Source organism: Rattus norvegicus, chromosome 5, assembly GCF_021556685.1.
Source record: "Rattus norvegicus strain SHRSP/BbbUtx chromosome 5, alternate assembly SHRSP_T2T, whole genome shotgun sequence".
NCBI lineage: Eukaryota > Metazoa > Chordata > Mammalia > Rodentia > Muridae > Rattus > Rattus norvegicus.
In genome coordinates, this window is record NC_141538.1 from 116,883,351 (window position 1) to 116,910,018 (window position 26,668).

Sequence of the window (26,668 nt, forward strand, 5' to 3'; positions counted from 1 at the left end):
TCAGTCTGTGACATCTTTTTCTCTTTTGTGAACAGGCCCAGAAGTTTCAGGGTATGCCCTATATTTTCCTGTTTTCTCTTTTCTTCTCCAGCATCTCTGTCTGTGTATAGATCAGATGCGGCAGCTTACATGGGAAAGGGTGAGGCCCGTTCTGAACTTCAGACTCAGCTTTTCACTGATTGGAGGCTTGAAAGTAAATTTTTCATAAGAAAAATGAAGAAAATGAGCAGCTCAGACCTGTCCAGTTGTTTTCCAAGGCAAGTTCTCTTTCTTGCAGGACAAAATCAGAAAGTGAGTCAGACTCTTAACTGATGATTGCAACCAGTTTCCTCACCTTCCTACTGTAAATCCTCAAGTGAGGGGCTTTATCCCCACTTGACTAGGTCTAAGATCTTTCCAGTCATTAAAGGCTGATTCAAATAGAAATTTTCTTATCTTTACACACATATTTGAGTTTATATCTATTTTTATACCTGTCGCTTCACCAAAGAATCTATCCAGTATCTGGGTTCTTATGGGTAACCTGTGATCATCAAGGGCAACTCTAGCACTCCACTCTTCTCTTCCTCAGTGAATATCCTCATCAACTATTCCAAGAGGATTGCAGCAAAACACCTAGACTCTAACCCCTATTTAAGCCCCTGTCTGTATGGATGTGTTTGTGCACATGTATTCACATGAATGTGGATTCCAGAAGACAGATAAAGGTGTTGATCCTCAAATGCCATACCTCTCACCATTTTTAGATATGGTCTTAACTCTCTGGAACTTGCCAAATTAGTCTTGCTACTGAGGCTCAAGACACCCTCCTTTCAGGTGCTAGAGTTAAATGCTCATGCCATGATGCTCCAATTTTTTAATGAGAGTTCTGGAGATCACATTACATTCTATGCTTCCAACACAAGCCAGTTAAAGAAGTGAGATGGCTACTCTGCCATCTAGTTCTTTCTTTTTTCCAAACTAGAACATTTTTGACTGAAAAAAAATAAGTTAAAAAACAAGGCAATTTATATGGATTATAACAAAGAAACTTGGACCAGCATTATGATAAATCTACTGTTAATATTTGAACATCTTTTCCACTGTCCCCATGGGGTTCCCAACAAGGACACGGTAGCAGGAATGATGGCATTTTTTTCTCTGCAGACTAATGTAGAAGAAGCTTTATTGGTTTTCAGTGACATTAAACATGTTAGAATTTTCTTATAGATTCCTTTTTCCACTTTGTTACCTGCCTAATACAGGTTGTTGAGAAAATAACATGAAAGCAGACCTGAAGAGGTAAATTGTAAACACATTACTCTGATGCCAGTATCTTATATTATACATATGTTTTCACTCTCATGTTCCGTTTATCTCTGATCTTCTCATGCTGCTCCTGTTACCTGTCATAAATAACATGACTAGCAGCTCAGGAAATTCCCAACATTCTCCTGTAAGAATCCACATACCATGATATCCAATGTTAGCAAGGTGAGGACCCAGGTTTAGGGATATGACTTATTATCAACACCACTGTGACTGTGGTTGACCCTCTCCTTGTCATGCAGCTAAGCCTTTCTCATTTGGCAATTATTTGAAATGGCCTCTTTCTTCCTGAGAATGGCTGGGCAGATGTAAACTTGTGTTTTAGTCTGGAGCATGTACTTAAAAGCTTGGCCTGGGTATTGGCTAATCTTGATTTTACAATGGTGGTTTGTGTGAGAATGACCCATATAGGCTCGTATATTTGAATAATGGGTAACCAGGGAGACAAACTGTTCCTGGAAGAATTGGAGGTATTGGCACACTGGAGGAGTTGTGTCATTGGAAGTAGGCTTTGATGTGTCAAAAGCCACAGCAGAGTGCCTCTCTTTTATATCTCTCTCTGTCTCCCACCTCTCTCTGCCTTCGTGTCAGGACATAAAGCTCTCAGGTAATGCTCTAGTGCCATGCCTGTCTACTTCTTGCCATAATGATTATAGACTAATCATGTGAATCTGGAAGCAAGTCCCAATTAAATTCTTTCTTTTATAAAAATTGCCTTGGTCAGAGCATCTCTTTAAATCACTAGAAAAGTAAGCAACTCAGTTACTATCTTGACTGTGGCACTATTTGTAAATATTAGAAAATTAAGTGGCTATGTGTTTAAGGTAGGTCATTTGGGCAATGTCCTTAATGGTATAGCTGCAAATTGGTAGAATCCTTTCCTTGCTTTTTGGTTATGTGCTTTAGCCAAAGACTTCTAAAACATCACTCTGTGTCAGTTCAGCCATATGCCTATTGTTCATCTGGCCACAGACTGAGATTTCTGAAATTGTGAGCCAAACTTCCTCCAAAGAAGTTGTTCATCTCAGATATGTTTTCAGTGAGGAGAATACAATAAACACAGGCTCGGCTAAAGGCTACTTGAACACATTCCCTTTCACCAAAACCCAGAAAAACACCTGTGAGTCCCTGTTGGCGTTATTTTACAGCTGGTATGCATAGGAGAGCCATTAAAAGGAAAATACATGAATCCTCCATGGGGGAAATATTTTACAAACTCAGGAGATTGAACTATGCAGTCTACACATGGTATTAGAGGATAAACTCTAACCATAAAAGCCATGGAAACGTACTAATGTTCCTTTCACTAAGGTCTTAGGAATCAACATATAAATCACTTAGGTCGGATGTAAAAAGAGTCATAGTTCTAGATTACAGGTCTGATTCTGTACATAATTAGAAAGTTTAAGTATTCTTAAATAATTAAATGAAATAGACAGCTGAGCTTTTGAACTGTAATTCAAAACTTTTAAAATTGTTTTGTAAACAAGAAGACTGGACAGATGGCCTATCTTCTGCCAGCTTTCCTTCTAATGTGGATTGTGAACAGTCACAAAGATGCCTCAGAAGCACAGGGAAAGGCAAAGGGAACAGAAACAGTTTCATCCAGGCACCCAAAGGCAGGACAGTGTTCCTCAGTGTGCAGCATTCAGTCACTTTTGGAAGAAGTGTTAAGAAACACAAGCTCCATTGTGAGGTCATCTCGTGGACATTGAGCTACAGCCATAGCACATTTGTCAGAGTCTGTGTCCTCATCTCTCTGTGCTTACTGTTTCCAGCTTGACAGGCTGCAGTTGGACACATGCTCCAAGGGACAACTCTGCATCTTCTTAACTGACTATCGATTTGCAGAACACAAATTGTCTAACTAGATTTTAAAACCAATGCTTAAAATCATAAAAGACAAATGACTTACTTGTTAGGAGAGTTCTTCTATAGGACAGAACCCAAAGCTGCTATGCGAGTGATAGTTACAACTATTGTTTGATATTCCCTTTGTAGTGAGTAGGGAACAACTCTCCCATGCAGCATGCCTGCTCATCCCTATCAAAACTAAGATATTTACCTATGGGGGTGAATCACTTATAAATAGCATAGATATTCAAAAACTTTGAAAAGGTGGCATGTATTCAGGTTTTATTCAGGAGGTAGAGGGATTGGGTCTCTGTGTCTAGTGTTGTGGTAAACAAAGCAAGGTAAGCCGCAGTTTCCATCATATGCATGGGAGGGTTTGAGAGACAGGAGCAGTATGAACCAGTGTTCAATCTAGAGAACTCTGATCTGCAAATGACACTTTGGATCTGAACTGGTTGAAGCTGTAAGGAGATGGTTTAATTAAAGCAGAGTTCTCCAGGTATGTAAAAGGAGATGGAGTAGGATTCTGACCTGTTTCCTTCTCATAACTATCCACCCATTGAGAATGGCAGAAAAGGATTCTCTCTTCTTAAACATTCCATTCTCCAAAAAGTGCTCTGGATTGAATGTATCTTGAGTGGTCCACTCTTTGGATTCCCTGTATAGAGCAGTCAAATTGATCAGAACCATAGTTCCCTATAAAAGAAAGCAAAGAGACAAGGCTTGAATTCTGCAATACATGCTGTAAGGGATGGTGGTTCCAAATATTCCAATCCTCTTTACACCCTAAGCTCTCCATCAAATCCAGTCTCTAGTTCAGAACAATGATGGACTGTGTGTTCTTAAAATATTCCAGGGCCATTAGGGTTTCTTTTTATCGCAATATGCTGGTCTCTGGGAACAGGTCAGCATGTAATTGTGAGAAGACATGTGAGCATCTATGGGAAGAAAAAGACACAAGAGGTGAAAAGCCATCAATCCAGCTACTTCTTATAGTGAGGGCTCTGAAAGAAAGTTGTGTGTCTACTATCCCTGCTTCTCTCTTCTTACCCCTCAATAGGAAACTTTTGAACCCAGTCACTTAGCTGTGTTAGGAATACTTCAATCAGGCAGAGTAAGAAAGCTTAGTCCACTAGGTTCCTTGGCATGGTGTCTGGACTGCCCAGAGTGTTCCTTTATGTCACAGTGACTCATTCACCGCATTCTATACCTGAACCGTTCTCTCAATCTCACTTGATTCTACCATGTTAATTACTGGTTCCCAATGTCACCTTCGTGCAGATTGTCCTTTATTTTCTCTTAGACCCACACCTTCATCACAATGAATATGCCATGAACACAACCTATCACTCCACACTCCCACCTCCCATTATTTTTATTATCCACTCTGTAGTATGTTTATATATCAGTCTTAGTATGAAGAGTCCTTATTTGATTCACCAAGGCCAGTTTCTCCCCACTGCCTAAGATGCATAGGCTGGTTTTTATTTTCTCAAATAGTCCAGGTTCTCAATCATTCCATACCTCTTTAAACATTGTCTCCTTGACCTGAATTCTATCCCTCTACAATGTTGTCTGACAGAAGTCTAGTACTCTTTTTCTTCTGAGAACTAGGATCTCTTCTTTTAGAACCTCTCTTGTTCCCTCCCAGGGCCAGCTCCTCACTCCATCCCACATTTCTTTAGAAAGAACAAGGATGCTTTCTTCTGTGTGTTCTCTTGATTTATAACCTGGCACTTGTGTGCTCACTTTGTTTATGATTTTTTTTTTGTGTTTATGATGTTTTACAGATAGAATATCTTCATGTGTTTAAGCAATAAAAATTACATCTGCAATGTAGAGTGGGAAGCTCTACATGTACGACTCCTCTTTCTGTGATTACTGAACCTTATGCTTTACCATGGCTTACACTGCATTGTATTATTTAGAGTTACTCAGTGATCAGAGATGCGGCCACTTCTGAAAGTAGATCCATGTAAGGTCAAAGCCATGGCTCTTTGCTTCACTATCTAGTTAGATGTTCAGTGTTTAGAGCTGACATTAGAGTTGAAATTGACAATCCATGGTAAAAGGCATAAGTTGAGGTTGTCTGTTCCTTTGGGATTAAAGGCAAAGTTCTGTGTTTCCAGGGTGGACTTTTCTGATTCCAACTTGAAAGATTTCTTGAGAACAATATATTCTGAGTAATTGATAATCATCTAGGATATTACAACAGAACACCAGTGAGAGTAGCTGTGCGGTCATTTCCAGAGCTTATCATCTAATGGCAATAGACTTTCCCTGACATGTGGCGCCATCCTCCATGCTGAAGTACTGGGTGGAATAAATGGGGTGTGGTGATAGACTTCTACAGGCTTTCCTGCTGCTTCTTGGCTACCATCATGAAGACTGATCTGCTGTGTGCACTCCTTGCTGCCATGCTAAGCTGAATCCTCAGGCATTTAGTTTATCACTGTTAAGAAATGCATTTGAGGCTGCCGCTGCAGAGAGCCCCTGGGCAGCACCCCACGAGCGAACTTGAGCCTCGGGACCACAGGTAAGACCAAATTTTCTGCTGCAAGAAAGCTGCCTGGTGAGCTTGGGACACACGGAAGCAGAATTTCTCTAGAACCGGGCACGTTCTGTGTTTACCGGAAGTCCCACACCCGCGGATCCCGGCCCGCAGCAGCTCTCTGCTCCCAGACCCGGTGAGAGAGAGACCCAACCGCCTGGTCAGGTGGGCACTCCTGAGGATGCAGAGCGGAAGAGACCACCAACACTGCTCACCCCTGCCCACATCCCTGGCCCAAGAGGAAACTGTATAAGGCCTCTGGGCTCCCGTGGGGGAGGGCCCAGGAGCGGCAGGACCCCTGCCGGAGACACCGCCGGACCCTGAAGGAAACAGACCGGATAAACAGTTCTCTGCACCCAAATCCCGTGGGAGGGAGAGCTAAACCTTCAGAGAGGCAGACAGGCCTGGGAAACCAGAAGAGACTGCTCCCTGCACACACATCTCGGACGCCAGAGGAAAAAGCCAAAGACCATCTGGAACCCTGGTGCACTGAAGCTCCCGGAAGGGGCGGCACAGGTCTTCCTGGTTGCTGCCGCTGCAGAGAGCCCCTGGACAGCACCCCACGAGCAAACCTGAGCCTCGGGACCACAGGTAAGACCAAATTTTCTGCTGCAAGAAAGCTGCCTGGTGAACTCAAGACACAGGCCCACAGGAACAGCTGAAGACCTGTAGAGAGGAAAAACTACACGCCCGAAAGCAGAACACTCTGTCCCCATAACTGACTGAAAGAGAGGAAAACAGGTCTACAGCACTCCTGACACACAGGCTTATAGGACAGTCTAGCCACTGTCAGAAATAGCAGAACAAAGTAACACTAGAGATAATCTGATGGCGAGAGGCAAGCGCAGGAACACAAGCAACAGAAACCAAGACTACATGCCATCATCGGAGCCCAATTCTCCCACCAAAACAAACATGGAATATCCAAACACACCAGAAAAGCAAGATCTAGTTTCAAAATCATATTTGATCATGATGCTGGAGGACTTCAGGAAAGACCTGAACACACTTAGGGAAGCACAGGAAAACATTAATAAACAAGTAAAAGCCTACAGAGAGGAATCGCAAAAATCCCTGAAAGAATTCCAGGAAAACACAATCAAACAGTTGAAGGAATTAAAAATGGAAATAGAAGCAATCAAGAAAGAACACATGGAAACAACCCTGGATATAGAAAACCAAAAGAAGAGACAAGGAGCTGTAGATACAAGCTTCACCAACAGAATACAAGAGATGGAAGAGAGAATCTCAGGAGCAGAAGATTCCATAGAAATCATTGACTCAACTGTCAAAGATAATGTAAAGCGGAAAAAGCTACTGCTCCAAAACATACAGGAAATCCAGGACTCAATGAGAAGATCAAACCTAAGGATAATAGGTATAGAAGAGAGTGAAGACTCCCAGCTCAAAGGACCAGTAAATATCTTCAACAAAATCATAGAAGAAAACTTCCCTAACCTAAAAAAAGAGATACCCATAGACATACAGGAAGCCTACAGAACTCCAAATAGATTGGACCAGAAAAGAAACACCTCCCGTCACATAATTGTCAAAACACCAAACGCACAAAATAAAGAAAGAATATTAAAAGCAGTAAGGGAAAAAGGTCAAGTAACATATAAAGGGAGACCTATCAGAATCACACCAGACTTCTCGCCAGAAACTATGAAGGCCAGAAGATCCTGGACTGATGTTATACAGACCCTAAGAGAACACAAATGCCAGCCCAGATTACTGTATCCAGCAAAACTCTCAATTAACATTGATGGAGAAACCAAGATATTCCATGACAAAACCAAATTTACACAATATCTTTCTACAAATCCAGCACTACAAAGGATAATAAATGGTAAAGCCCAACATAAGGAGGCAAGCTATACCCTAGAAGAAGCAAGAAACTAATCGTCTTGGCAGCAAAACAAAGAGAATGAAAGCACACAAACATAACCTCACATCAAATATGAATATAACGGGAAGCAATAATCACTATTCCTTAATATCTCTCAATATCAATGGCCTCAACTCCCCAATAAAAAGACATAGATTAACAAACTGGATACGCAACGAGGACCCTGCATTCTGCTGCCTACAGGAAACACACCTCAGAGACAAAGACAGACACTACCTCAGAGTGAAAGGCTGGAAAACAACTTTCCAAGCAAATGGTCAGAAGAAGCAAGCTGGAGTAGCCATTCTAATATCAAATAAAATCAATTTCCAACTAAAAGTCATCAAAAAAGATAAGGAAGGACACTTCATATTCATCAAAGGAAAAATCAACCAAGATGAACTCTCAATCCTAAATATCTATGCCCCAAATACAAGGGCACCTACATATGTAAAAGAAACCTTACTAAAGCTCAAAACACACATTGCACCTCACACAATAATAGTGGGAGATTTCAACACCCCACTCTCATCAATGGACAGATCATGGAAACAGAAATTAAACAGTGATGTAGACAGACTAAGAGAAGTCATGAGCCAAATGGACTTAACGGATATTTATAGAACATTCTATCCTAAAGCAAAAGGATATACCTTCTTCTCAGCTCCTCATGGTACTTTCTCCAAAATTGACCATATAATTGGTCAAAAAACGGGCCTCAACAGGTACAGAAAGATAGAAATAATCCCATGCGTGCTATCGGACCACCACGGCCTAAAACTGGTCTTCAATAACAATAAGGGAAGAATGCCCACATATACGTGGAAATTGAACAATGCTCTACTCAATGATAACCTGGTCAAGGAAGAAATAAAGAAAGAAATTAAAAACTTTTTAGAATTTAATGAAAATGAAGATACAACATACTCAAACTTATGGGACACAATGAAAGCTGTGCTAAGAGGAAAACTCATAGCGCTGAGTGCCTGCAGAAAGAAACAGGAAAGAGCATATGTCAGCAGCTTGACAGCACACCTAAAAGCTCTAGAACAAAAAGAAGCAAATACACCCAGGAGGAGTAGAAGGCAGGAAATAATCAAACTCAGAGCTGAAATCAACCAAGTAGAAACAAAAAGGACCATAGAAAGAATCAACAGAACCAAAAGTTGGTTCTTTGAGAAAATCAACAAGATAGATAAACCCTTAGCCAGACTAACGAGAGGACACAGAGAGTGTGTCCAAATTAACAAAATCAGAAATGAAAAGGGAGACATAACTACAGATTCGGAGGAAATTCAAAAAATCATCAGATCTTACTATAAAAACCTATATTCAACAAAATTTGAAAATCTTCAGGAAATGGACAATTTCCTAGACAGATACCAGGTATCGAAGTTAAATCAGGAACAGATAAACCAGTTAAACAACCCCATAACTCCTAAGGAAATAGAAGCAGTCATTAAAGGTCTCCCAACCAAAAAGAGCCCAGGTCCAGACGGGTTTAGTGCAGAATTCTATCAAACCTTCATAGAAGACCTCATACCAATATTATCCAAACTATTCCACAAAATTGAAACAGATGGAGCCCTACCGAATTCCTTCTACGAAGCCACAATTACTCTTATACCTAAACCACACAAAGACACAACAAAGAAAGAGAACTTCAGACCAATTTCCCTTATGAATATCGACGCAATATACTCAATAAAATTCTGGCAAACCGAATTCAAGAGCACATCAAAACAATCATCCACCATGATCAAGTAGGCTTCATCCCAGGCATGCAGGGATGGTTTAATATACGGAAAACCATCAACGTGATCCATTATATAAACAAACTGAAAGAACAGAACCACATGATCATTTCATTAGATGCTGAGAAAGCATTTGACAAAATTCAACACCCCTTCATGATAAAAGTCCTGGAAAGAATAGGAATTCAAGGCCCATACCTAAACATAGTAAAAGCCATATACAGCAAACCAGTTGCTAACATTAAACTAAATGGAGAGAAACTTGAAGCAATCCCACTAAAATCAGGGACTAGACAAGGCTGCCCACTCTCTCCCTACTTATTCAATATAGTTCTTGAAGTTCTAGCCAGAGCAATCAGACAACAAAAGGAGATCAAAGGGATACAGATCGGAAAAGAAGAGGTCAAAATATCACTATTTGCAGATGACATGATAGTATATTTAAGTGATCCCAAAAGTTCCACCAGAGAACTACTAAAGCTGATAAACAACTTCAGCAAAGTGGCTGGGTATAAAATTAACTCAAATAAATCAGTTGCCTTCCTCTATACAAAAGAGAAACAAGCCGAGAAAGAAATTAGGGAAACGACACCCTTCATAATAGACCCAAATAATATAAAGTACCTCGGTGTGACTTTAACCAAGCAAGTAAAAGATCTGTACAATAAGAACTTCAAGACACTGAGGAAAGAAATTGAAGAAGACCTCAGAAGATGGAAAGATCTCCCATGCTCATGGATTGGCAGGATTAATATGGTAAAAATGGCCATTTTACCAAAAGCAATCTACAGATTCAATGCAATCCCCATCAAAATACCAATCCAATTCTTCAAAGAGTTAGACATAACAATTTGCAAATTCATCTGGAATAACAAAAAACCCAGGATAGCTAAAGCTATCCTCAACAATAAAAGGACTTCAGGGGGAATCACTATCCCTGAACTCAAGCAGTATTACAGAGCAATAGTGATAAAAACTGCATGGTATTGGTACAGAGACAGACAGATAGACCAATGGAATAGAATTGAAGACCCAGAAATGAACCCACACACCTATGGTCACTTGATTTTTGACAAAGGAGCCAAAACCATCCAATGGAAAAAAGATAGTATTTTCAGCAAATGGTGCTGGTTCAACTGGAGGGCAACATGTAGAAGAATGCAGATCGATCCATGCTTATCACCCTGTACAAAGCTTAAGTCCAAGTGGATCAAGGACCTCCACATCAAACCAGACACACTCAAACTAATAGAAGAAAAACTAGGGAAGCATCTGGAACACATGGGCACTGGAAAAAATTTCCTGAACAAAACACCAATGGCTTATGCTCTAAGATCAAGAATCGACAAATGGGATCTCATAAAACTGCAAAGCTTCTGTAAGGCAAAGGACACTGTGGTTAGGACAAAACGGCAACCAACAGATTGGGAAAAGATCTTTACCAATCCTACAACAGATAGAGGCCTTATTTCCAAAATATACAAAGAACTCAAGAAGTTAGACCGCAGGGAAACAAATAACCCTATTAAAAAATGGGGTTCAGAGCTAAACAAAGAATTCACAGCTGAGGAATGCCGAATGGCTGAGAAACACCTAAAGAAATGTTCAACATCTTTAGTCATAAGGGAAATGCAAATCAAAACAACCCTGAGATTTCACCTCACACCAGTGCGATTGGCTAAGATCAAAAACTCAGGTGACAGCAGATGCTGGCGAGGATGTGGAGAAAGAGGAACACTCCTCCATTGTTGGTGGGATTGCAGACTGGTAAAACCATTCTGGAAATCAGTCTGGAGGTTCCTCAGAAAATTGGACATTGAACTGCCTGATGATCCAGCTATACCTCTCTTGGGCATATACCCAAAAGATGCCTCAACATATAAAAGAGACACGTGCTCCACTATGTTCATCGCAGCCTTATTTATAATAGCCAGAAGCTGGAAAGAACCCAGATGCCCTTCAACAGAGGAATGGATACAGAAAATGTGGTACATCTACACAATGGAATATTACTCAGCTATCAAAAACAACGAGTTTATGAAATTCGTAGGCAAATGGTTGGAACTGGAAAATATCATCCTGAGTGAGCTAACCCAATCACAGAAAGACATACATGGTATGCACTCATTGATAAGTGGCTATTAGCCCAAATGCTTGAATTACCCTAGATCCCTAGAACAAACGAAACTCAAGACGGATGATCAAAATGTGAATGCTTCACTCCTTCTTTAAATGAGGAAAAAGAATACCCTTGGCAGGGAAGGGAGAGGCAAAGATTAAAACAGAGACTGAAGGAACACCCATTCAGAGCCTGCCCCACATGTGGCCCATACATATACAGCCACCCAATTAGACAAGATGGATGAAGCAAAGAAGTGCAGACCGACAGGAGCCGGATGTAGATCGCTCCTGAGAGACACAGCCAGAATACAGCAAATATAGAGGCGAATGCCAGCAGCAAACCACTGAACTGAGAATAGGTCCCCTATTGAAGGAATCAGAGAAAGAACTGGAAGAGCTTGAAGGGGCTCGAGACCCCAAAAGTACAACAATGCCAAGCAACCAGAGCTTCCAGGGACTAAGCCACTACCTAAAGACTATACATGGACTGACCCTGGACTCTGACCCCATAGGTAGCAATGAATATCCTAGTAAGAGCACCAGTGGAAGGGGAAGCCCTGGGTCCTGCTAAGACTGAACCCACAGTGAACTAGTCTATGGGGGGAGGGCGGCAATGGGGGGAGGGTTGGGAGGGGAACACCCATAAGGAAGGGGAGGGGGGAGGGGGATGTTTGCCCGGAAACCGGGAAAGGGAATAACACTCGAAATGTATATAAGAAATACTCAAGTTAATAAAAAAAAAAAAAAAACTGAAGTTTTTAACTGATTGCTCATCATGTACAATAGGTAGTTTTTCAAAAAATATATATACAGGAAAAAGCTTTTTAAGTTTCTTTATTGATGTTTTGTGAACTTCACATCATGGGCTAGAATCCCACTCATTTCCCAGTCCCTTCATATCTGCCCTCCACCCTTGTAACTCCCATCAAAAGAAAATAAAAAATAAACATTTCACCCAGTATATACCCTTTCATCCAAACATCTTAAAAAAAAAAAAAAAAAAAGAAATGCATTTGATTGGTATACATTGTAGAGAAAGAATGCATTGGATATGCAGCAGAAAGAGTATGATGTGGTCAGCATAGCTCTCTGCAGAAATCGGGAGTAGATCCTAAGCTTGAGTCTTGGAACAGAATGACTATAAGAGGGATCCATGGAGAAAAGTATAAGGGAGATCTTTCAATGTCTAATATGGTAAGTCTTGGGTGATGCAAATGTTCAGAACAGGTTTAGTCACTGACACCAACTCATATTTTATGTTGAAGCAACGAGACTTATTATAAGCTTATTTTGCATACTCCCATCTTCCTAGTGCATATAGAAGGGAGTATTTCTCATGAAAAGTGGATCTTGACATTTTGAAATAAATAAGGACCCTCAATACATGTTTGCGTGGCAATTTCTCATAATTAATATTTCACTTTGGACTAGATTTCTTTGTGAGTTAGAAAATTCTTAACTATGGAAGTGTAAGCAAATTCTGGAAAAACACTGTGGACTCATCAATGCAAAGAAATAAATCTTATGAACCCACATTTGCACAGGAAGACATTAGGAATTTCATCATCGATTAAAGCCATCATTTATTGAACAAATTCAAACAGGGAATCTCCTTTTCTGTATTTCATATGATACACATAAATATTATTTAGAAACATCAGAGGAATGCTTTCATTTTGTTATATAATTTACCTTTCTTCCATTTTAAATCATTTCTTGGATCAAAAATACATGTTACTTTTATGTGTGGGTTCCTCAGATAATGCCAAGGGTGGACTGGGGATAGGACAGTGCCAAGTTACCTTTGAGAGGCAGAATTCATCCAAAGTGCTATCAGCTGTCACTTCCCTGGGAACATTCAAGGGGTTGATGTTGTCCATCCTCAGCACCTCATAGATGACAGCATTGGTGTAGGGCATGGAGTCTCGGTCACCTGTGCTTGGCGGCCTCCCATGGCCAGTCACTCCATCAATCTCAGAGTGTACTTTTCTGCAAGAAAATAGGGGGCTCTGTAGTTTCAAAGCTTTCTTCTGAAAACAGATACGTTGTCTTGAAGATGCTGTCTTTTTTTTATTTCACCCTAAGTTCTCTTAACCAAGAAACACGATGTTCCTCATTTTCTCAAAGAACTGTTTTGAAAAATTGTCAACACTGCAATTTTCCCTGAATTTAAGGCATAACCACAACTTTCACCCTACTCAGAACTGAGTATCTATGATGGACATGGCTAAGCTCATAACAGTTACGAATCTGGCTTCTGCAAATAAGTTCCCTTCACCTAAGGTTTTAGAAAAATTAAAAACTCAGTATTTGGAGTTTGGGAATCTGTGCTATTGACAATCAAGGTATTAGATTTGTTATCTGATAAAGATTAATGTTCTGTCTTTAGATGGTCAAGATTTGTATTATGGTAGTATCCAAAGGCGAAGGGACTCTTTTTGGTTTCTGAATTTTAAAAGGAAACATTTCAAATATATTCTATTTTTTCAATTTGTTGTCACTTGCATATGTTTCAAAGTGAAAAAAAAAATGAAGTTCATAGGACCACTTGCAGGAGTCAATTCTCTTCTTGTACCATCTGATTTCCTAGGATTAAACTCAGGATGTGAGACTTGAAGACATTCCATTTAAGAGCTGAGCCATCTCATGGCCTGTCTGGTATTTCTTTCAAAGCCACTAATGCAGTTCACAAGGCTCAACTCTCCACTGATAACTGAACATCACGACCCACGTTCACATGGAGGACACAAACTTTCATAGTATTGAATATCTGTAGACTGTGATTTCTTAAGGAGATCTATCAGAGTGGAAGGCACATTACAGACTGTTAGTGAACATTGCTGCTGCTGAAGCTACGTTCATTCTTCCAGGCTCAGTTTCCTCTTCTGACTACTATGAGTAAATAGAACCAATTTTAAGAATGTTTTGTTAAGTACCTGAACTGATATAAGGATAATAAATAATTGAAACTGGTAGACATCTCCCTTATAGATTCCCCACTTTCCATCATAATGGAGAATTCACTGTTGTTTAGCTAAGAATTTCAGATTCCTCTTGGAGTCAATGAGAGCATGTGAGTATTTAATGCCCAGTAAATTGCAAGTAGCCGTGATATTTTATCTTGTGACAAGATCTGAAAAGATTGTTTTCTGCTTCCTTCCTCTATTCCTTTCCTATGGATAAAAGGTGGCCTTCATGACAGTAGCTTTTGATAGTGTTGAGCCTCACTACCACTTCAACTCTGTAAAGATTTAAGCACATTTGGGTTAATAGGCCAGTTACAGAGTCTAGTTTGGCCTTTCCTTTTGTGAGAGGGATGGATGTCTTTCAGTGCATTATAGTCTAAAAGACATGCAAATAACCAGCCCTTAATTTTGAATTAGGGTCACTCTTTGTAGCCAAATCACTTCAAACTTGTATTGCTATTGCCTTAGATTCTCAATAATTATGATTAATTGTGTCTTCCACTAACTGAAGATCATCATAGCAATGTTCAAATCAACAAATATTAAGTATGCTTATATTATTGTGGATGTAGGAACCTGTTAAATACACCTAGTTTCCCATGTGCATTTAACTTTTTATGTCTAGGAAATTTCATATGGTAGATAAATCATTTAAGTGAAATAGGACAGTTTGCGCAATTATGCAGTTAGTTACTTAGTACTGTGTCCTGAAAGCTCATCTATGCTGCACTAGTTGCCAAAACTTCTTTTCCTCATGACTGAACTACTTTCTAGTTCATGAATGTCATTATCTATTCATCATCTATCAATACTCTGGTTGATCCTATTTCATAATTCCTGTGCACGTTGCAAAATGAAGATGAGCGTAATATGTATCTTATAAATCTACTGATATTCTGAAGCCTCAACTACAAAAGTCAAATTTGACCCCTGATAGATTGGACGGCTTCTAAAACCTAAATATTCAGTCAGACATGTATTTGAAATTGTAACCCAAGATATGTGCACATTGAAGAAGTTGCAATAAAAATGCTTCCCCTAGGATCAGGTATTTGAATATGTGGTCCATGTTCCTGCATTAATTATTTAAGATACAGAACCTTCAGAAAGTGTAGCCTTGCTGGAAGAATTAGTCACTTGCATCAGTCTTGAATGTTACTACTCTTGCCCCATTAGAAATTCACTCTGTTTCCTTTGTGTAGTTGAAGAGTAATTTACTAAGTTCTTACAAACAAGTGGTCCTGTGAAAGCTGGATGGAGGCTAGACAGTAGGAGGCAAAAGTTCCAATATTAGGTAAAAGAATCAGAGACATCCCATTCCTACTGTTAGGAGTACCACAAAACACTAAACTACACAACCATAGCATGTATAGCGAGAAGATTGATGATTATCTCAAGAACAGAATCTTTACACTGGATAACAACATTGGAAGGAACTTTTAAAATAATATTCGCTTTTACCTCATTGGATATTGCTGTTTTCTTTCAAATGAGAAGTTGATCAAACAGTCTTGATTAGATAAAAATCAAGACAATGGTTTTCTTATAACTATATTTTTGAAACAGATTTTAGTAAAATGGGAAATAATTGGATTCAAAAGAGCATTTGATTTCATGTATCAGGTCCATCACTAAGTCATGACATGACCTCGAGTGTCCAATTTACATTTCTATGCTTCAATTTTATACAGTGAGAAGACCACTTGAGAGTGTTATTCTTGGTTGTCAAATTGATTACATCATGAATTATCTAAAACCCAAGTAGCTGATTACTACTCTCAAGGGGAACTTTTCTTAATTAAATAATTTATAGTGAGATCATTTGAGGTGTAAATATCCATCTTAAATTTGAGCCACATCTTCTGGTGGCAGCCTATCCTGAAGATATTAAAGAATGAAGTGTTTGCTCTTCACATGCTTGCCTTTACCCACACTAGGCAAGACAGTTCCTTCGCTGAAGAGGGAGAAAGGGGGAGGTAGGGAGGGAGGGAGGAAGGAAGAGAGGGAGAGAAAAAGGGAGAGGGAGAAAGATTTGTTAGATTTCCACGTTTAATGGCTGTCCTATTCTCCAATTAATCTTTCATTGTTCAAAGCTATTATGACTTATCATTCATTCTTTAGAATATAGTATTATCTTCCAACCTTCTCTGAGGCATTCATTTGTTAACACTGCTCTTGATGTTGATGGTATTCCATATGGTGAATAATTTGACTCCTCATCTAGGATAAATTGCTGCTTCTAATGAATTATGACAGGAAGATGAAATAAAAGAGAGTGTGGTCATGTATTTACCACTATACAGTTGATCAGAGGAGGTACCTGGAATGCAGCGAGTCAAAGATTCTATAACAGATGCAGTAATGTGGTTTGGCCAGAGGCCTAGTGACAGAATAGCAGCACAATTAGTTAGGTATGCTACAAACCTGAAACAACACCTCCAGACTCATGCTTGAAAAGCCTGGATGCTAGTTGGTGGAACTAATTTGGGACTTCAGAAGAATTAGGAAGTGGGGTCCACTGGAATATCTGTCACTAGAGGAGGTGCTCAACCTGTAACAAGGCCCTAGACTCTGCCTTTGTTTCTGGTTGCTGGGTTCATTATCTTACAGTTTTAGGACCTCACACTGAACAGCAATGAACCATTTCCTTTTAAGACTATTACCAACATATTGCTTTATACATTTCTAAAATACTATTCCTATTTTATATTTCCAGAGTGTGTTGATCAGTGATCTACAAAGACCATTATATGTTGCCAATAAGCTAAAATTGACTTTGCACGTGTGATTAATTTGAAAAATGAAATATTAGCCTGGATTATAAGTATTAGTGGGGGGTTGAAGTTAAGAGCCAGGGAAAGAAGATATATAGCTGGAAGCAGATGATGAAAGAAGAAAGATGGTATAGCTTAGTGCTAAAGATGAAGGAAGGAACATAGCAAAGAATATTAGTGCCCTCTGAGAGTTTGGACTATCCTGATGTTTGAGTCTCCATAATCCTCAGAAGAAGTTCATCTGGCCAACAGACATGGGGATATGTCTAGAACAGAATCAGTGCAGTGTTATACCCTTAAATATATGGTAGGATGCTGATAGATCCATTGGAATCAGCTAAACAATCATATTTTTCTAAGAAGACCCAGGAATCATCTTCCTTTGTCATATATGTAAGGAAAGCATCAATAAAGTCTCTGGGCTCAACAGGATTCCAGTCTTTTCTGTGACTCTCCATCATATGGGAAACAAGTTCAGGTTTTCCCAGTTTCTGAAAAATGTTTGATTTTTTTTAAAGAAGATATTTAATTATGAATGGAAAGACATTGTAGAGCTTATAAAAAATAAGAAAATATTGGAGAAACCATTGAGTAACTTTTCCACATTTTAAAGTTCCCTCCGTTTCCCTTGGGGGATCTTTGGTGTCATTTTGATTTCTGGTTTTCCTCTCATTATTGCATATTCTAGTATGTCAACTGTGCCATGTGCCATGCAAAATGTATGTAGCAACAGGTCACTTTGAATGAACCTAGTTCCTCTATTCCTGGTGTACTCCAGCGTCATTCATATCTGAAATGATGGCATAATATCCAATACCCTTTTCTTTTTTGATTCCACAATATATGCCTTCTCATGTAATTTTGTAAATAGTTTCCAATGTGATCACATGGCTTCACCCCTTAGCTTAAAATCCTCAAAAGCCATTCACTACGCTTAAAGGCAAATCATAGAGATTTGTATCTGTTAGTCCTACAGAGATGGACACCTTCAAATTTTTATCATCATCCATGTTTCTCTGGACAATCCAACTATCATAGCCTCTGTTTTTACACTGAGGGAATTCCTCTTTCAGGTCTATGTAGTGGTATTCATTGTGAACAGATAATGTCTATGAAACTAGCGTGTTATTGTCTTTCGCTTCACGAAAGTAATCCTAAAAAGTCAAGAACTTGGAGATTTGCTTCTTGATTATTGTGAAAGAAAGAGGCATCTTTTCAGCTTCTTTCTAATTTTTTTTTGGGGGGGAGCAGGATTTGTTTTCCCTCACGAAAATTACTACTAGTATTTCTATGAAGGTAGCTGTGTGTGGTGGTATCCCAACATAATTTGAATTATTTATGATCAGCTGGCAATCTTTATTTAAGTAAAGTAGATGATGAGTAAAGGTTCAATAATAGTATACCGATAGTAAGGCACAGTATAAAATTAACAATACTTAGAATATGTGGGATGTGTTTGTTACATCTGCTAACTTTATGGTTGATAACACAACAAATATAATATTTTAATATTAATAATGTTAAAGTAGATCAATATTTATTATTAACTTTATTAATGACATTAAAGTATGTTGACATTTAATATTTTAATAACATTGAAACAATTAATGTTTAATATTATTAATCATATTAAGTAATGTTAATATTAGACTCTTTACTAGTGGATTCTTACTCTGTCAACATAAAAACACAGAAAGGAAAACATCACCAATAGACTAAATTAAACAAAGACTATAGAGAATGGAGGACAATGTTGATTAAATCTTCCACTAAAATATTAATAAAAATGGGCATAACTATGATATCTAAGAGCTCTGGGATAAACTCCTGAAACTAATTTTATGGACATAGAATGCCCATAGCCAGAAAAATTATCATTTAACATTTGATGATGAGGGACTAAGAAAAATGGTTCCACTGTTAGGATTGGCTGCTGTTACAAAGGACATGAGTTTGATCCTCAGCACCAAAATTGATGCTCACAACCGCCTGTAACTTCAGTTTTCAAGGGATCAAAGACCCTTTCTGCCCTCGTAGAGCATTTACACACCTGTGGGGTACATATATATATATATATATATATATATATATATATATATATATACACAATTTCCATGCACATGAAATAAAACAAATTAACTTTGCAATTTTAACTGATAGAAAGCTAAGAATATTTAACGATAAGCAGAAACTAAAGTAGTCTAGCTCCACTAATTCAGCAATTGAGGTACTTAAAACAACATCATACACAGAAGAGGAACAAAAGTAACATCAACTATGAGGAAACATGAAAGGCTAATTTTCATAACAAATGGCTGAACTAATGAGAGCTATGAAGCAATCCATTATGATCACATACTTAAAAAGCCATCCTACAACAGTAACATAGAATGAAATAAAGAATAAACAATAATTCAACCAACCAGAAAAAACAACTGTCAAAATTACAGAAGTTAGTGGAAACTATTGAACAATAATATTAAATATCAATGACTCCAGCAAACCAAATAATCATAAAGTAGATGAAGAAACCTAGACTAATATTGTATTTTTCATGGGTATTTGTAGAGGCAATTTATTTTTATTAATTAATTATTTTGTTTATTTACATTACCTCCTGGTTCCCCCTCACTGAGTTCTTTCCCTATTCCTTCTTCCTTTGGCCTCTGAAAGGGTGACCCTCCTGTATTCCTCCTCCCTGGGGTATCAATTATTTACAGGATTAGGCATATCCTCTCCCATGGAGGCCAGTCAAGGCAGTCCTCTGCTACATATGATGTGCCTGGGGCTTCAGACCAGCCCTTGTATGCTCTTTGGTGGGTGGCGCAGTCTGGGAACTCCCGGGGTCTAGGTTCTTTGAGACTTGCACTAATGCTTTGAATTAACCCGCCCCCCAACCCCAAATCAAGAATTTGTACGTCCAAACACTTAAGGTCCTTGTCCCCAGTTAGCTTTTGATTAATCAATAAAGAGCCAATGGCCAAAGGCTGTGGTAGACTGTGGTGGGACCTTTGGATTTGGGTGGGCTTGGAACTGGAAAGAAGAAAAAAAAAGGAAAGAAGGGAGAGAGGGAGGGAGAAAGGAAGGCAGGAAGGAAGGAAGGAAGGAAGGAGAATTGCCAGAATTCAGAGGGAGATGAATTAGATTTAAAGCAGCAGAAGGAAAAATTATCTGAAATGTAGTTGAGAAGCCTTTCCAGGACTGCCCAGAAGTGTCGTGGGTAGCAAAAACTAGGGAGCTGCCCAGAATGAGCCGGGGCAACAAAAATAAAATGTAGAATTAGAGGGAAATAAGCCAGAATTACAGGATGGAAATGTGTGCTAGCCACTGGGAGGACTAGAACTGCCAATCCTTTGAGCTAGCCAAGAAATTTAAAAATTAACTGGTGTGTGTGTGTGTGTGTGTGTGTGTGTGTGTGTGTGTGTGTGTGTGTGTGTGTGTGTGCACGCACGCATGTAGTGTGAATACTGATAGCACCTGGGCAATTGTATGAGTGTGACCCATTGGAGCCAAATGGTATAGCCTATTACTGCTACAGACACTGTTGGTCTTCCTCTTGGGGTTGCTGTCTCCTTCAGTTCCTTCAATCCTTACCCTACTCTTCCATAGGGGTCCCAGACCTCAGTCCAATGCTTGGCTGTGAGTACCTGGATCTGTTTCAGTCAGCTGCTGGTAGTGCCTCTCACAGGACAGCCCTTTTAGGCTCCATCATTAAGCACAACATGACATCAGCAATGTGCCAAGGATTGGTGCCTGCCCATGGGATGGATCCTAAGTTGGGTCAGTCATGGTTGGCCCTTTTTTCAGTCTCTGCCCATTTTTGTCCCTGCATTTCTTTTAGACAGGAGTTATTTTGCATCAAAAAATTTGTAGGTGTGCTGGTGTCCTCATCCCTTCACTGGGAGCCCTGTGTGACTACTGGAGAAGGTATCTTCTGGTATCATATCCCTACTGTTGAGCATTTCAGCTAAGATCACCCACATTGAGTACTGGGAACCTTCCCCATCCTAGGACTCTGGAACTTTCTAGAGGTTCCCCCTACACTTCATCCCTAGGAGCTGCATGTTTCCATTCACTCTGCTAGCCCTCTGGGCCTCTCTCCTGTCTACCCCTAACTCATCCTGTCCCTGTTACTCAGGTCTCTCCCTCCCTCTGTCTCCCATGATTATTTTATTCCTCCTTCTAAGGGAGATTTAAGTATTCTCACTTGGGCCTTCCTTCTTGTTTAACTTCTTAGGGTCTTTGAGTTATATTATGGGTATTCTGTACTTTTTGGCTAATGTCTACTTATCAGGGAGTACATAATGTACTATAGAGCAATCGTGATAAAAACCACATGGTATTGGTACAGAGGCAGACAGATCGGTGGGATAGAATAGAATATCCAGGAAAAAACCCCACATACCTATGAACAGTTTATTTTTGACAATGAATTGAGAAACCATACAGTGGGAAAAGGAAAGCATCTTCAACAAATGATGATGAACTAATTGATATCTACATGTAGAAGAATGCAAATAGATTCATATTTATCTACCTGCTCAAAGCCCAAGTCTTAGTGGATAAATACAGCATAAAACCAAGATACACTGAATCTAATAGAAGAGAAAGTGGAAAATATCCTTGAAAGCACTGACACAAGAAAACTTCCTGAACAGAACGCCAATGCCTTAGGTTCTAAGATGAACAATTGACAAATGGGACCTCATGAAACTGAAAAGCTTCTGTAAGGCAAAAGATACTGTCAATAGGACAAAAGGGCAACCTACAGATTGGGAAAAGATTATCACTAGCCCTACATCTACTAACCCTATATCTGGCTAATATCCAAAATATGTAAAGAACTCTAGACCTCAGACTGAAAAAAAAACCCACAAATACCCCAATGAAAACGGAGCTAAACAAAAAATTCTCAACTAAGGAATCTCAAATGGCTGCAGAGCACTTAAAAAATGTTCAACATCTTTAGTCATCAGGGAAATGCAAATCAAAATGACCCTGAGATTCTATTTTACACCAATCAGAATGGGTAAGATCAGAAACTCGAGGGACTGCACATTCTGACAAGGATTTGTAGCAAGGGGAATGCTTCTTCATTGCTGGTAGAAGTGCAAACGTGTACAACCACTTTGGAAATCAATATGGGAGTTCCTCAGAAAATTGGAAATACTTTTACTGGAAGACCCAACTATAGCACTGCTGGACATATACTCAAAAGATGTTCTATCATATCAAAAGGACACCTACTTCACAATGTTCATAGTGGCCTTATTTGTGACAATTAGAAGCTGGATAGAACCCAGATGTCCTACAATGGAAGAATGGATACAGAAAATGTGGTTCATTTACACAATAGAATACCATTCAGCTATTAATAATGAGGACATACTGAGTTTTTCAGGCAAATGGGTGGAAGTAGAAGATATCATCCTGAGTGAGGTAACTCAGATTTAAAAGGACATACATGGAATATCATTAATAAGTACATATTAGACAAAAATTATAGAACACCCAGGATACAATCACAGAACTCAAGAAGCCTAGTATGGCTGCCTTTGAGAGGCTCAACAAGCAGCTGAGTGAGTCAGATGTAGATACATGTACCCAGCCAATATACAGACGCTAAGGACCCCTATGGTTGAATTAGGGAAAGGTTAGAAGAAGCTGAGGTTCCTAAGTCTACCCCATAGGAAGACCAGCAGTCTCAACTCACCTGGACCCCTTAGGTCTCTGGTACACTGATCCACCAACCAGACAGCATACATAAACTGCTCTGAGGCCCCGGAGCACCTAAGCCTCGAGAGACTTGAGGCTGTAGGGAGTAGTGAGGTCTGGTATGGTAGGCATGGCGTGGGGACATCCTCTTGGAGAAGAGGAGGAATGGGATGAGGAACTGTCCTAGCTAGGGTGGACTGGGAGAGGGATAATGACTGGATTGTAGAAGAATTAAAGAATAATAAGAAAATCAAAAGAACAGTTATATTACACTGAATATCATATGACCTTAAGAGATAACTAGATGGTTTTCTTTCCAACAGAAACACCCACATAAAACTTATTCTAAAATACAATGCATTCTACAGCACAAATTAGATCTCACCAGATAAAAAAGAATCAATTATCTATGATCTGAACCTGGGCAATAGCAGTAGACATGCCTCAGAGACCTCATCTCTATACAAAACATTATATGCACCTAAGGAATAATAAGAATGAGAGAAAGAGCCTTCTCCAGGAAAGAGCTTAACAAATGGTTGTACAACATCAAATGATCATCTTGAAAACATATATGAAATTAACATTATACAGACTGAGCAGCTTTATTTTGTATTTATATGTAGAACAGGAATGGAGGATGTGATATAACATCTTATAATCTTAAAAATAAAATAAATTTTAAAAAATCACAGTAAAAATCCCCAAATGTTTGGATGTGTTCACTTGAACACTAGCAGCAGAATATTCATATTCTTAACACCCTAAACCTAAGACATCTCAAATACCTAATCATAGAGAAAGTCACATCATATTTGGACACTCACTGTCATGGGTACAAAGATGTTGGGAGCAATGCCCTTGGAACCCTCCATTATTGATGTTATTATTATGGTTAGAATTAAAAATGACTGGGTTCATGGAAAATCCCCAGCTGGCTGCAGAAGACTAATACAAATCTGGTGGTCAGGATGAATAATGATATGATAAAGTTCTGACCTTTGCTGAGAAATACATCTGACGTCAAGATGCCCAATGTTACGACCTGTAACCTTTCTGAAAAACCAGCATCCTTCTGATTAATAGATATGACAAACCTGTGACCTTTCTGACATCCAGTTAACATCAGCTGACCACACAAATACTGTGTCCTTGGCCTGTTGGAATGTTTCACACTTCCCCCCTCCCTCTGTTACCTCTGTTATGGTATAAATTCAGCCTTGGGAAAAATAAAATTGTCGCCTTCATCAGACTCTTGTCTTGGCGTCCTTCTTCATGTCTCTTGTCCCTCATTCTCTTCCAGGTACCCTCAGCACCCTTGTTGACACAAAGAATTTTTTTCTTTCCTCCATATTTATTAACTGGGTATTTCTAATTTACATTTCAATTGTTATTCCCTTTCCTGATTTCCAGGTCAACATCCCCCTAATCCCTCCCCCTCTCCTTCTCTATGGGTGTTCCCCTCTCCATCCTCCCCCCATTACTGCCCTCCCCCCAACAATCACGTTCACTGGGCGTTCAGTCTTAGCAGGACCCAGGGCTTCCCCTTCCACTGGTGCTCTTACTAGGATATTCATTGCTACCTATGAGGTCAGAGTCCAGGGTCAGTCCATGTATAGTCTTTGGGTAGTAGCTTAGTCCCTGGAAGCTCTGGTTGCTTGGCATTGTTGTACATATGGGGTCTCCAGCCCCTTCAAGCTCTTCCAGTCCTTTCTCTGATTCCTTCAACGGGGGTCCTATTCTCAGTTCAGTGGATTGCTGCTGGCATTCGCCTCTGTATTTGCTATATTCTGACTGTGTCTCTCAGGAGAGATCTACATCCAGTTCCTGTCGGCCTGCACTTCTTTGCTTCATCCATCTTGTCTAATTGGGTGGCTGTATATGTGTGGGCCACATGTGGGGCAGGCTCTGAATGGGTGTTCCTTCTGTGTCTGTTTTAATCTTTGCCTCTCTATTCCCTGCCAAGGGTATTCTTGTTGCCCTTTTAAAGAAGGAGTGAAGCATTCACATTTTGATCATCCGTCTTGAGTTTCATGTGTTCTGTGCATCTAGGGTAATTCAAGCATTTGGGCTAATAGCCACTTATCAATGAGTGCATACCATGTGTGTTTTTCTGTGATTGGGTTACCTCACTCAGGGTGATATTTTCCAGTTCTATCCATTTGCCTATGAATTTCATAAAGTCATTGTTTTTGATAGCTGAATAATATTCCATTGTGTAGATGTACCACATTTTCTGTATCCATTCCTCTGTTGAAGGGAATCTGGGTTCTTTCCAGCTTCTGGCTATTATAAATAAGGCTGCTATGAACATAGTGGAGCATGTGTCTTTGTTATATGTTGTGGCATCTTCTGGGTATATACCCAAGAGAGGTATAGCTGGATCCTCAGGCAGTTCAATGTCCAATTTTCTGAGGAACCTCCAGACTGATTTCCAGAATGGTTGTACCAGTCTGCAATCCCACCAACAATGGAGGAGTGTTCCTCTTTCTCCACATCCTTGCCAGCATTTGCTGTCACTTGACTTTTTGATCTTAGCCATTCTCACTGGTGTGAGGTGAAATCTCAGGGTTGTTTTGATTTGCATTTCCCTTATGACTAAAGTTGTTAAACATTTCTTTAGGTGTTTCTCAGCCATTCAGCATTCCTCAGCTGTGAATTCTTTGTTTAGCTCTGAACCCCATTTTTAATAGGGTTATTTGTCTCCCTGCAGTCTAACTTCTTGAGTTCTTTGTATATTTTGGATATAACCCCTCTATCAGTTGTAGGATTGGTAAAGATCTTTTCCCAATCTGTTGGTTGCTGTTTTTTTCCTAACAACAGTGTCCTTTGCCTTACAGAAGCTTTGCAGTTTTATGAGAGCCCATTTGTCAATTCTTGATCTTAGAGCATAAGCCATTGGTGTTTTGTTCAAGATATTTTCTCCAGTGCCAATGTGTTCGATATGCTTCCCCCTTTTCTTCTATTAGTTTGAGTGTATCTGGTGTGATGTGGAGGTCCTTGATCCACTTGGACTTAAGCTTTGTACAGGATGATAAGCATGGATCGATCTGCATTCTTCTACATGTTGACCTCCAGTTGAACCAGCACCATTTGCTGAAAAATGCTATCTTTTTTCCATTGGATGGTTTTGGCATGGTATTGGTACAGAGACAGACAGATAGACCAGTGGAATAGAATCGAAGACCCAGAAATGAACCCACAGACCTATGGTCACTTGATTTTTGTCAAAGGAGCCAAAACCTTCCTGTAACTTTTTTTTTTGTAACTTTTATTGTTTTATTTTCCTGTATTAACTCAGAAATCGTTGAAATTCTTTAAGACTAAGTATAAAACCTCCTTTTTATCCTATATTTTGTTTCAGGAAATCTAATAAAGTCCAATAATTTAAATAAACTCTTTTGACATTAATTGTAGTTTTTCCAGAACCTACACATACCTGAGCCACGCGTATGTCATAAATTTTGCCAGGTATAGGAATTTAGACTCAGCACATGTGTGACAGAAGTCACTATTATATTCCCCAAATTACCAAATAGAAGTCAATACCATCAATCACTTCATTTCCTGCCATTGTTCCTTTTTCATTATCCACTCCTCTGACAGACCTCTAAGAATCCCATTTTCTTGGTATCTGAGACTTACTTCATGATGACTTCTCTCTTGAATCATTTCAGTCCATGGTGTTTTAATGTCATCGTCCCAAGCTAGTTACTATCATTTTTGTCACCTTGGGT

The 26,668-nt window shown here is 39.4% G+C and overlaps 1 pseudogene; it reads right to left on the bottom strand.

The window, feature by feature from the left end:
• Cyp2j16-ps1 (cytochrome P450, family 2, subfamily j, polypeptide 16, pseudogene 1) lies at positions 1-26,581 on the bottom strand (annotated as a pseudogene).
• Positions 26,582-26,668: the final 87 nt, after the last annotated feature.